This window comes from Neolamprologus multifasciatus, chromosome 20, assembly GCF_963576455.1.
Source record: "Neolamprologus multifasciatus chromosome 20, fNeoMul1.2, whole genome shotgun sequence".
Lineage (NCBI taxonomy): Eukaryota > Metazoa > Chordata > Actinopteri > Cichliformes > Cichlidae > Neolamprologus > Neolamprologus multifasciatus.
This window is the reverse complement of record NC_140458.1, coordinates 30795585-30808470: the sequence shown is the minus strand read 5'-3', so window position 1 is coordinate 30808470 and position 12886 is coordinate 30795585. Positions and strand designations below refer to the sequence as shown.

The window sequence follows — 12886 nt, the reverse complement described above, 5'->3', positions numbered from 1 at the left end:
CTAGAATTTGCCTAAATCAAAGTAACTGATAGATTAAAATGCTCAGAATCCGAAAGTTTAATAATTTGAGGAAACTTTAAATTAAAAAAAACAAAAACATCTAAACACAACCTGCAGTTTAGTACTTATAATAGCCTTTGTCCACTTGTGTTTATGTCAAAGAATATTCCACACACTCAATAAATAAATAAATAAATCTGTCCAAAATGCTGAATTTGACAAATTTAATTGCATGTAAATTTTATGTCATTTTGTCACATAAGTACAGTCTAAAATGTTGCATCTAATGGATCCTGATGAAATTTACTTGACATTCAGTTTATACCAGGCACGTTTTCCTTAGTGATTTTATTATATGACTTAAAAATCAAACAAACATTGTTTTCATACATTTCATTTGGACTTAACTCAAAACTACTGCTTCATGTTTGCAGAGGGTAAACAGTATATTTTTGTTTTGTCAGTGCATATCTGCACTTCACATTCTTGTTCATGCTCATGAAAAACAACTTCAGGCGACAGTGTCTGTCAACTGTATGGTTGCAGACAGTTGACACACACAGCCCATCTTTATTTGCATTTGTAACCCTTATTATTCACTTATTACGCTGATATCAGTTGCACGTGGGTGTGGACTAATACTGTACAAACCTTTTAACCTACATCCACTCTGTGGACATAAAAAGAGCAGGACTGGGCAACTGTATTCTCTAGCGGTATCGACTTCAAATTCAAACAGGTAAAATGGTTGATATGCGTCGATGGGGACAGTAAGGTCCACTCAGCAGCCATTCACCCTCTTTATATATCGGGAAAGGGCAATTACGTGCATGAATGAGCAGTAATTGTGCTTTGAATTCACCAATAAAGAGGCTCAACTGTTTTGAATATTAGAAATGGGCGCCCCGTGTGTGTGCAGGTACAGTATGCGTGGGAGTGACGAACCCGTGGGCTAGGGCTTTTTTTTTTCCTCAATTGATTGACGTGCCACAGACTCGCGCGCACGCACACGCGGACAGAAATATTTCCCAAGGTTTTCTATAGGCGCATATTTAACTCCAAGCCCAGGTGCCGATATATGACAGACAACAGTCCACACACACACACAGACTCGCTGCTTGTCCTTTGACCTCTGAAGCTTCAGAAATAGAAGAAAGACCTTGTGGAGACTTGTTGCAGTTGTTGACTCCGCACTTCTTGGCTGTCATTCAAAAAAAAAAAAAAAGTTTCTCACAAGCGGAGGATGAGGTGGAGGGAAAAAAAGTGCGCATGCAGCTAACTTGACGATGTTTGTCATACCGTCAGCGCTTAATCATAGCGTGGACTAAAAAGTTGTCATCCACTTAAAATGTTAAATAACAGAAGCGCCTACCGTGAAAGCTGAGGGCAAATCCCTGATAGATTGATTCATCACTCCAGCTGCTCTTCTTCGTAGGGGTGAGTAGTAGAACAAAAAAAATGCGACTGCTTTATGTTATTTTAGTCTGACTTGCGGAAGAAGGAGGCGTTCAGCTTTGCAATAGAGGGATATAATGCGAGAAGAGTGGATGGGCTATTTATCAGTGTTTATATACAGAGGCAGACTTTTAAAAACTTGCACCTGTACCTCAGCATGATATCGGAGCTCAAGTGCCAAATCATGTAGTGAAGATAAAGAGCCACAAATGCCTGCAAAGGTTCTCATTAGACTCTTACCTTCTTACTTTAATGTTAAAGTCACCTGCCCACTTTCCTTACATCTCTTCCAAATGGAGGAAGCTTTACGTGCAAACTGTTCATAGCCAATAAAGGGGGCAAAAGATCCAGCACTGGTATTGGTATCGATCTGTATTTTGTTTCTATCCTTTGCTATATACATGCGCAAGCCTTTTAGTGTCACCTGTCACACCTAAAGTACTTTAGAGACAGGTACATTTAAATTCCATCTCCCCCCCCCCCAAAAAAAAAGTAAAAGAAGAAAAAAAAGGTTCAGAATACATGAAATAGTGAAAGGTGTGTTGCGTTGTATCATTTATCTATTTATTGTGGAAATTAAGCCATTTAGTGGTCATTAAATGTTTAAAATGCGCAAATTGATGTTGATTCATTTCATAAATCAGGGCACCCCCTAAATAAGCTGCCTTTATAGGTTAAAAATATTGCAATCAGATCCGTACTAAAATTTGTAGTATGGCCCAGCACTAATAGTGCGTTTCACTCTCTGTTACTCGGTTACTACGCCTCTGAGAGGGTGAGGAGCAGCGGTGGGTTAGTGGGTGAGTCGCCCAGAGCATTAGCCAGGCTTAGTCCTGTGAAGCTGGCCTATTCAGGACTCTGCAGCTTTGTCATGGTGAAATGGGTCGCATCTCTTTCTTTGCGTGACCCAACATGACTGAAATGTGGTAATTGGGGAATCCTGCGGTCCTCACTCCCTGTGGTGATGTTTGTACAAAGCTTTCAATAAAGTAATTTACAGTAGAACAGGCTGTGGCACGAGAACAGGGTCAGCTTTTAATTTTAAAAAAACATCCCGTGTTGCGATTGTTGTCAGCTTTTTCAGATTTTGCTCGCGTGTCAAGGGTCCTGTAGTCTCAGCCGATGGAAACACACACTGTGAATATGTGCATACAGATGCTCTTTGCAGATGTCTTTACTGTTTCTGTTTGGATATGTGAGACACACGCACACATGCACACATGAATGCTTTTATGGGACAACAATGTTGTTTGGTCAGTCTGATGGGTGGCCTGCAATCAATCATAAGGAGACATATTTATGTACAGTAGCAACTACTATATCTCTCTCTTTTTTAATGAAGACCATCTTTAAAGGACAAATCATAATTTTGATGACCACCGCAGATAGGACAACATTTTCCAAGATGTAGAAATCACCCATGACTGGTTACCTTATGACTAATGACAGAATTCAGCCTCCGGTGCTCAGTTTTACATGCTGGTCTACATCCTCAAGTCCAGCTGCAGATTTTTAACCTTCAACAGTAGGGTAAGCAGTTTATACTGAAAAAATATTTACTGGTCAAACAAAACCAGACATTCGATTTTCTCACATTTAAAAACATAAAAAAAATCAAAACACCCATTGCAGTTTCTAAACTGAAGCTTGCATTTGACGTTTTTTATGCAATCAAAGTCAAAGATCCTCAGTTCAGGATAGAATTTTGGTGAAGAAACGACTGCAAACAATACGCTGATCAAACTAGTCAGTTCAATTTTCTATTGTTGGCTCAAACAGTGCACAGAAACAATCAGTTATTTTGGCTCTTCCCAGTTTAGTTTTTTTTTTATCATCTAGGTTGTTTTAAATAAATGCTTCCAGAACAACATGAATTGAACCTTCCACATTCATGACTCACCGGCATTTTCTGGATTATTACAAGCACAGAAAGGATGGTAAATTTGAAATGTCAGATGGTGAGTGGTTTTTCTGAGTGCACTTATTGTGAAGCAAGTGACTGAATGCAAACTGATGGTGGATTCATGCAGGAAATGTCATAACACTTTGACACTGTGAAATGAAAATCAAAACTTTCAAAAGCAAACACGGGAGCTCCACAGTGGCACCAATGAGACACCATAAATGAAACGGGGTGCCAGGAAAGCACCTCCTGCTCCTGCTTTTCACAGGTTGCACAACACATTGTCACCCCGGTACCGGCATGTTCAGCATGAGTAACATGTTAGGCATGTTGTCTCCACCTATCTCAGCTAAATTTTGAGGCAAAAGACGAGATAATTGCTTTTTGGCAACCTACATAATTGTATAATCGGAGCCTGCTGCATTAGTAAATCACGTCCTTCTATTCAGAGGCTGAAACTTGACAGCGACACCTCCATGACTCTGTAACATACATATTTTATTGACTTAATGTTACACTCTAATATCCTGTTGTACATGGCATATGTTTCCAACAGTCAGCTGTTGCTTTATAGATCGCGTGGATTTAATATCTTGCCAAATGTGTTGTGACAGAACAGAGTATATTTAGCTGCCGTCAGCATTTGAGCAGCTCATGGTTATCCATTAGAAGCAGATAGTTTAATGTAAGAGCCTTACCAGGCAGGGGGTGAATTTCTTAGCCACTTAATCAGTGATGCATGGGGAAGAGTAAAACTCCATGCCAGTCACTTATAGTCAACAAAATTATGGTATCAACATGAGGCCACTGCTTGAATGACTATAACATAACCCAATAATCAAATTTAATGGTGGAACAGACCTGATTGCAAATGGCTTTGCTTTTCTGTCGCTTCCAGAGACATTTCAGGCAGTTTAATGCGCGCGTTTCTTGTTTTCAACAGAAATTGATTTCTGTTTTGAAGCTGCTGATGAGGCGGTTGGAGATTGCCATTGTGAGAAAGTGAAAGAACAAAGTCAAATAAAATTTTCAGATCTGCGATTAGCTGTTTATCATAATGGTCTTTGTGACTTAATGGGCATGCACAGCTATGCAGCGACAGTAAATTGTAAACGAATAAATTCTTTGCTGCATAAGTTAAGTTACAGATAATTCACAGAAGGCTTCAAACAATTCATCTGTCTGAGGGGAACAAATTAAAGTTAGTGTTTTAAAGTAGACGGCAAAGGCAGCAGGATACTGCAGCAAAAAGGAATGTGAACGAAACAGGGATGTTTACTATCCTAGAGAAGCACAGCGATCACATCTTTTGCATATTAGTAGACTCAGAGAACACGTTTGTGTGGATTAACTGGTAATCTGAGAATACCGCATATATGTATATGTGTGTCTGTGTGCTTCTGAACTTATTCTTTGGAATAGAGAATGAAGATAACAGCTGTGAGAATAGTGTCTTGATTGATCTTGGCAGGTTTAACTAATGCTTTGTGCAAACTGTATTTTTAGTAAGTATATTTTTCTTGCATTTGATTCACTATCGAGTACCACGGTGCCATACACGATCTGTGCACAGCCTTTGATACAAAACAAATCGACCAAAGAAAATGAAAGAAAACCTCTGAAAGAGGTTTTTAAAGTTTGACAAAGGTGGCTCTTTTTGCTCCAAGTATTAGTTTTTGTGTCCAGTTTCCAAAGGACAGGCAGACGTTGCCTTTAGACTTGGTCGATAATTCAGTTCTGCTTCGTTGGTCCGCGTTAATTAGAAGATGACCACTGAAGATGCACTACAGCTCTGTGCGTATTTGGTGGGGGGATTTATTGCTTTGCTCCAAGGACAGCCAGTCCACCTTTGGAATGCTTGTAAAATATTTACAGCAGGCACTGACACAGGGAGTCACTGCGCATCAACACGGTGGTTTAAAATAGCGGGGGCACTGCAGCGTGAGAAGCTGATTGTGTCTTCAGATTGTCTATCTTGCCATCTATTTAAACAATTGGTGACAGCTTTTGCAGGCATCAAACTTTCACTCATCATGGGATAAAGCTTTTATTCTCTGGAAATCCCTTACAAATTCCCTGTAAATCTTCCCGACATAGATACCAGCATTTCTGTTACCATGGTTGTTTGGCTTTCTGCCTCTCAGCTCTGGCAGTTCCTAACTACCAGGAGCAAAGGTCACGACTGCTCCAGCCGACAAATGTTGGGTGAAATCAACGCCTCACGCAGGGGGCACAAATAACTTTGGACCCCGTCTAAATTGGAGCAGCTAATACTTCTACACGAGAAGGTTGGGTCGATCTGGCTTTGAGAGCGGTCACGAAGGCTGTGCTCAGCCTACTTTAACCCCCCATGCCGCACCTTCAAGAGTTTTTCGACAAGTTCAGTTGACAATAGGATGAATTCCTTCTAGTGAGTGGGGAGCATGGTGTGTTGGCACTTGAAATGCTCTTCACAGCATTCTGTTGGACTCTCGCTTTTGAACACTGCCCTCACTGTTAAACCCCTTTTCCAGGACAAAAACATACTTTTAGACAGAAGGGACAGAAATAAGATGCGCCATCTACAGCACATCGCCCTGTTGACTGGGACAGCGTGTTCCTGTCCTCGGCTATGAAGTAAACATCCTCTCTATGTGTGGCCGCCTCCAGCGAAATATATTATTGGAGTTTTGTTGTTTTCCTGGAACCTGGAGAGAGATGTGCACCTTTAGATAGACTTCAGCAAAGTTAGGGCATATCACAACACCAAAACAAAGTCTGAGAATGCACTCGGGTCAAAAATGTGAAAATGTAGAGTGCTTTTGTTGAACAGGAGTCAAGAAAATTTGCCTATGACACATACCTTCTGTGTTCTTACATGTTGCCCTGCTTTGAGACTGATTTACATGAGCCAGGACAAGTTCACACTACACAACAAGAAGGCTGAAAGCAAATCTTTTAGACTTCGTTCTTCTCTGCTCACATGACTCATTTAGTGGGCAGTATTCCTTGATGTTCACAAAAAGGATGGACTTTGGTGAAAGGAATATTTACAATGCTCTATATTAAAGATTGTGTGTAAATAAAAGCCACTGTTTTATCAGGTTTCCCTCCAATTAGTAGAATAGAATAGAATAGAATAGAATTCAACTTTATTGTCATTGCACATGCACAGGTACAGGGCAACGAAATGCAGTTTGCATCCATCCAGAAGTGCTTTAGCCGTGATATAGATATATTACAATATATATTAGCAATAATATAGATATGTAAGTATATTACAGAAATGGGTCTATTATGGTATGTTATAATGTACATGGTATGAAGTATGTTATGAATGTTCTATAACTATAAGTATGTACAGGCTGTAGTGAGTACAAGCTATGTACAGGCTATGAACAGGATATAAATATGAAAAACTATACAGAAATCTGAGATATACAGCTATACAGAAATGTGAACTATGCAAGTTATAAACAGTTGTAGGATTAAAAATTATCGTATGTACAGAATGATTATTTACACAGAGCTATACAGTAGTGCAGTTAAGATAAATGAGATATGTGGATAATTTCTACAGAGGCTATATAAAGTGCTAGTGGTTGTGAGTGGTGGTTCAGTCCATGTTATTATTGTGTGTTTGAGGGTACGGGTAGTAACTCTATATCATTTGATTACTATTTCTTATTTATGTGTTAAAATAATTATCATTTGATTATAATCATATAGTTGTAGCTGGTCAGCATGGGGCCCATTTTATTTAAAGTGGGAAATCTACAAATCTACAACTATTTCAACATTTTCAAATCTAAGGAAAGGTAATTAAAGATAATTAAAGCATTTTTAGATGATGAAAATAGTCAATGTTTGCACTGAAAGAGCTAGTGAGGATAAACAGTAACAGAGGCCAGTTACTGTTTGTCCCAACTAACTGTTCAGTTGATTGCAGTAAACTCCTAATGTCATTATTGCTAATTAATGTTATTACCATATATTAAAATTAAACTCAGGGGCTTCTTTAATATTCAAAAGCAGTGATGCCTTTCAGAGTTTAACTGCTCTGTGCACATTACAACAGTAATACCACGGTATGCAATAATAATACTTTTTTGCAATAATCATTATGTTTCCCAGGTTTCTGAAATATTAAGCTCTCCATTTGTTGCAAAGATGAGCTTTGACCATAACATTCAGTGCAATAATTTCACTAACAACAGTCCTGAACTCAGTGTCCATCTTTTCCGCCTGCTGGAATTCAATTCAAATGCTAATGAGCAGAATTCCCATGGATTTCTCTCTCCTGTGCCACAGATATCACCCCCCAAAAACTCAACAACACAGCACCCCCCGCTTTCTTTCTGTTTTTGTCTCTCTCGTACTCTCTAACTTTCATTCTTTGTCAGGGTCGAAACCTTGCTCACAGCAATCTGGCACTAAACTGGTAGCACCCAGCGCTACCTTTCCTGGCAGGTATTAATATGCATATGCATCACCATCAGGTCATGCAGCGGCTCTGAAAAATTAACTGCTATTTTCCTTCTTGCCAGAGATGCTACTTTCCCATGAAGATAAGATTGCTTAATATTTCTATTCAGATAAAAAATTTCTTTTGGGGGACATAATTTATTTATTTATGGTGGAGAAATCCCTTAAAACTCCGGTGCAAAAAGACTGTGGCTCACATTTGCTACTTAAAAAAATGACAGTTATAGCAATAAATTTCTTTTAGACCTGTTTATTTGTATGAAAATGGTGGTTGTGTATCCTCCACAGTTATTCACTGTTTGACTTTTTGACTTTTTGATCATGAGCTATTGCCAAAACTGAATAAACAGCACTAGTAACCATATGACTACTATACATGAGCTCCATCTAACTGTAATTATAGCAGTAACATGTGTTTTAAAATGTGTACTTGTAACTACTTAAAGAACTATTAAAACTGTCAGACTTCTTTCTTCATGGCAATATTTTGTGCTACCTTGTAGTCTCATTTTTCACTGCTAAGCTACCAGAGTGCTTCCTCAGTCCTAGTAGTAACCTTGTGTGAGAAGTGGAGGTATTTGCTAATTGCGAGTTAGCAGAGTTGCTTGGGGGGATGTTGCAATCTCTGAGTTGCAGTTATGAAACTTCACTTGATACTTGGCTCTGAATGTGGGACCAGCCGCCCTGGTTTTAATCACAGCTTGCCAACTTGTTGAGTCTTTGTTGAAACATTTACTATTCTGATTGGTGTTGTCACACGTTACGCGGCGCACCTGTTCGTGACTGAAAGACACAAAGCAGTGCGTCGTCTTCGTATAGACTGATGTGGGTGGAGGGTAAGGGTAGCGTCGTGTCTGTCTGTCCTTTTTTGTCTATCTTCTGGCGCTTTCCTCTACACACCAGCTCCCAAACTTCCGACCTAACACAGAAGAGCCCCTAAAACACTCTTTAATGGACCCTTTCAATTGGACGCACAAACCAGAACAAACACTTTCATTCATGGTCTTCCAAAAATGCTAATGAAGCAAGGCCCTGACACTTTCACAGGGGTACCCCTGTCATGAGCCTGTGTTAGACAGCAGTGATGCTTTTGCTCAGACAGAGAGATGCAAGGTACAGCTCTTATGGTAGTTGTCCCAACAGTAACTTAAACCTACCAAGGCAAACGATCTTCTCAAGTGCACCTGGCTCTGAGCCATGCCATATATGGAAGAAATCAGGGGAAAACCAGTTTGAAATAATTGTCGCCTTTCCTCAAACAATTCTTGAAATTCCCCAGTTGCATTTTACACTGTCAACGATGTGGACAGTACCAAGAATTTCTACATGTCATAGTTGAGATACGTAACATTTTCCAGGGAATCGCTGTATGCAAGTGACAGCCAACAGGTGATGATCTTCATACCTCAGCAGATAACTGCATGTGCTGCTGTGCTGCACTCACCAAGCTGCAGATAAGACCATGGATTGCCAAGTGTGGTCAAAGTCCATATTGTAGAGGTTAATCTGCAGGATGAGAGACTTGTCATCATTTAATCGATGATATACACTAACCGGACACATTATTAGGTACACCTGTTCATTAACACAAATATCGAATCACTCAATCATATGACAGCAACTTTATGCATCAAGCCATGTAGACATCGTCAAGATAATCTGCTGTAGTTCAAACTGAGCATCAGAAAGGGGAACAAAGGTAATTTAAGTAACTTTATATTCACATGTAGTGCTTTTCTACTCTTCCGGAGTACTCAAAGCACTCTATGCAACATGCCACATTCACCCATTCACACAAGCACTGTCTTCTATGCTTTTTAAGTGCTTACTAACTACCATTCACAAACACTCCGATGGCTGCACTCATGCAACTTGAGCCAGAGATCGAACCACTAACTGTCTGATCAGTCTGCTCTACCTCCTGAGCTACATTACAACCATATATGTCACATGGATGTTTGTACCCGATGGGTACAAACTAAGCTAAGCTAAGGTGATTTCCCCATATAATTAATTATCCTAGAGTTTACAGAGAAGGGCCCAAAAGAGAAAAGTTCGCTTGGTGTAAAGATGGCTTTAAGGGAACAGTAACTCAAATAACAACCAAGCTATGCAGAAGAGCATCTCCAAACACAAATGGACCATGACAGCAGAAGACCACACTGCGTGCCCTAAGCTAAGAACTGAAGCTGCAATTCACGCAGGCTCACCCAAAATTAATGGACTTCTGCATTTTGATGGTAGGGTCAGAGTTTGACATAAACAACATGAAATCATGGATCCATCCTGCCTTGTATTAATGGTTCAAGCTGATGCTGGTTGTGCAGTGGTGTGGGGGAAAGTGTCTTGGCCCTTAGTACTAAATGAGCATCATTTAAACGCCACAGTCTACCTGAGTTGTTGTAGTCCATAACCATCCCTTTATGATCACAGTGTATCAGTCCAATGATGGCTGCTTCCAGCAGGATAGCTGACCATGTTGCAAAGCTCAGATTACCTCAAACTGGTTTCCTAAACATGACAGAGCATTGAGTGTACTGAAATGCCCTCAACAGTCACCAAATGTACATTATTTACATTTTACCCAGCATTTTACTTGGACACGTACAAACTTCAATTTTCAAAATCAGATTGCATTTGACTGAAAGCAATCACCACGTGAAGTAGACAACGATAGCATCTTTTTCGGTCGGTTTCTAAATAGCTTTGTAGTTATCTAACTGAGTTAATGGGATCTGCAGATTTCTGCGGTACAGGTTTGAGGGAAAACTTTGAAGTGACTCATGAGCCTTATTCTCTTGACATGTTGCAGCAGATGCTTTGAAACTCATTTATTTCCAGCTCATCAACAATAGGCAGACAACTAATTTATTTCTGATGAGTTTCTCGTGAGTGAATTCTTTTTTAAATTAGTTGATACATAATAAATTACCTTTGCTTGTGGTATTTGTTTTATTTTTTGGCTGTTATAGATATAATCCACGTTCTGTGCTGGTTACTCAAGTCACTTCTTATTCTCACACACATATGAAAGTGACCTGAACTGTGTCTGTGAAGGCTTTTCTTAACTGAGGAGGCTGCGGGCTGAATTTGTTTGAAGCGAGATAGTAATTTATGTATTTTAAAATGATACAAAGATTGCTGTTTTAACAGCCAGAAACTGTGTTTTGAGTCTTTAAAAGGTGCGGTGAGAGGTGATGTGTCCGCAATTATGTGTTCATCCTACAAGATGAGGCAAGTTTCATTCTTCTGTGAGGATTTATTACTTTGTCTGTGGAACTGATTTCTTTTTACACTTACAAACAGTGGATCCATCTCGATCCATCACAAAATACTTGATGCACTATGACAAAACTACAGATTGAATACACATACTCTCTGGCATTTCAAAAAGATTTAATTATGACTGAAAACCACATTCTCGTTTGTTACTTTCTTTCACAAACAGTAACAGCAATGTGTTTATGGGTCACTGGAAACATTGCTTTAAATGAAAAGAAATTTGCTGCCAATGTGAATTATGTGTTCTCCCAATAGCTTAAAAAAGCCACACTGACACCTAAAACTGAGTTGATCATTTTTAGTACATTACAAACAGAAGACAATAGGGGCATATTAAATTAGGGATGCACCGATACCGATACTGGTATCGGGTATCGGGGCCGATACTGTAAAATGTGTGTGTACTCATACTCGTAAAAGTTAACCGATACCATGAACCGATACTAACTTATTTCATTAATCAGAGGGTGGCTTGTCATTTCTGTTGTAGTTTTTTAGATTGGCCACTAGGGGGACATCCCACGCTAAACAGGCACAGGGTTAGGCAAGTGAGACTGGCGGCTCCAGATAAAAAAAGAGAAACTGGAGGCTGCTGTAGCTAGGCTAAACAAAATGTCAGCAGTGTGGAACAGCCAACTTTAACTCAGGTTTTGGAAAAGCGAAGAAAAATGTCAAGAGAAAATCCACGGGCAGTTAAAATAACAGAGGCTCTGACTCATTTTATCGCTCTGGATGACCAGCCAATGCCGGTCGTGGAAAACATAGGATTGCACCGTCTTCTCAGCATACTCGAGCTGCGATATGAAATATAATAAATGAACAGAAGTGTTGATTTATTATTCTGAAAACTTGAGACAGTGCCAATAGTTCAGTGATATTTTGCTAAATTACAATGTGGAGACTCCGCAATAATTTAACAAAAGTGCTTATTTTTCACTTGAAATTTTTTTGTGGTCATTTTTATTAAGATTTTATTTTTTATCGGCAGAGAATAAAATAAAACCTGTCTTCCAATTCATTGCATTTGTGTGTGTGTGTGTGTGTGTGTGTGTGTGGGGTAGAAGTATCGGTTTTTGTACTCTGTATCGGCAAGTACTCAGATCCAAGTATCGGTATCGTATCGGTTTAAAAAATTGGTATCGTTGCATCCCTATATTAAATGATTTCCTTCTAATGTCTTCGATAATTGTAATTCTGTTGTAATATAGAAACATATAATGTCAAAAGTCGGTCAGAATGTAAACATTGTGCTTTAACTGACAACTTTTGCAAGTTTGTTAAGCAAACTAACGAAGGACAGCTGCTGCACAGATGACTGTTTTGAAGCAAAAACTCTTACAAGACTTTACTAACCCAGCTAAATACCACTTTAGGCCTTCGAGATTATCCCATAAACTAATTACCGGCTTAGTTCAGACAACAGAGCACAGCACTGCTCCTTTATCGGCCTCTCTGCAACGGTGATGAACAATGTTTTGAGATGAAGGCAGGTTTGATGAGGTCTTCTTGCGGCCCCACTGTCTGAAGGGAGGAAGTTGAGTGTGACAGCTTGTCTCCAAACTGTCTGTCTCTTTGCTGCTAGCTATGGAAACTGATTAAGCTTCTGAATGCCACCCTTTGTCACCCTACAACTGCAAGGGACATATTTCAATAGTGATTCATGTTCTTTTATAGGCTGTCTCACTCAGAGGACTTTGACTTTTTCTATGAATGGAAATTCAGTTTATCTAGCAGTTTTTTAAAGGAAATATATAATTTCTGTTGAGATGAAAGATCTGCAAA

General features: G+C 39.4%; 1 protein-coding gene across 1 annotated transcript in view; it reads left to right on the top strand.

The window, feature by feature from the left end:
* Window positions 1-1268: 1268 nt before the first annotated feature.
* The window catches only part of chl1a (cell adhesion molecule L1-like a), a 51716-nt gene continuing 40098 nt past the window's right edge, over window positions 1269-12886 (top strand). The window contains exon 1 of the mRNA XM_085146472.1: window positions 1269-1437. The gene's annotated coding sequence lies outside the window, so the exon portion shown is untranslated. The remainder of the gene's footprint in view (window positions 1438-12886) is intronic.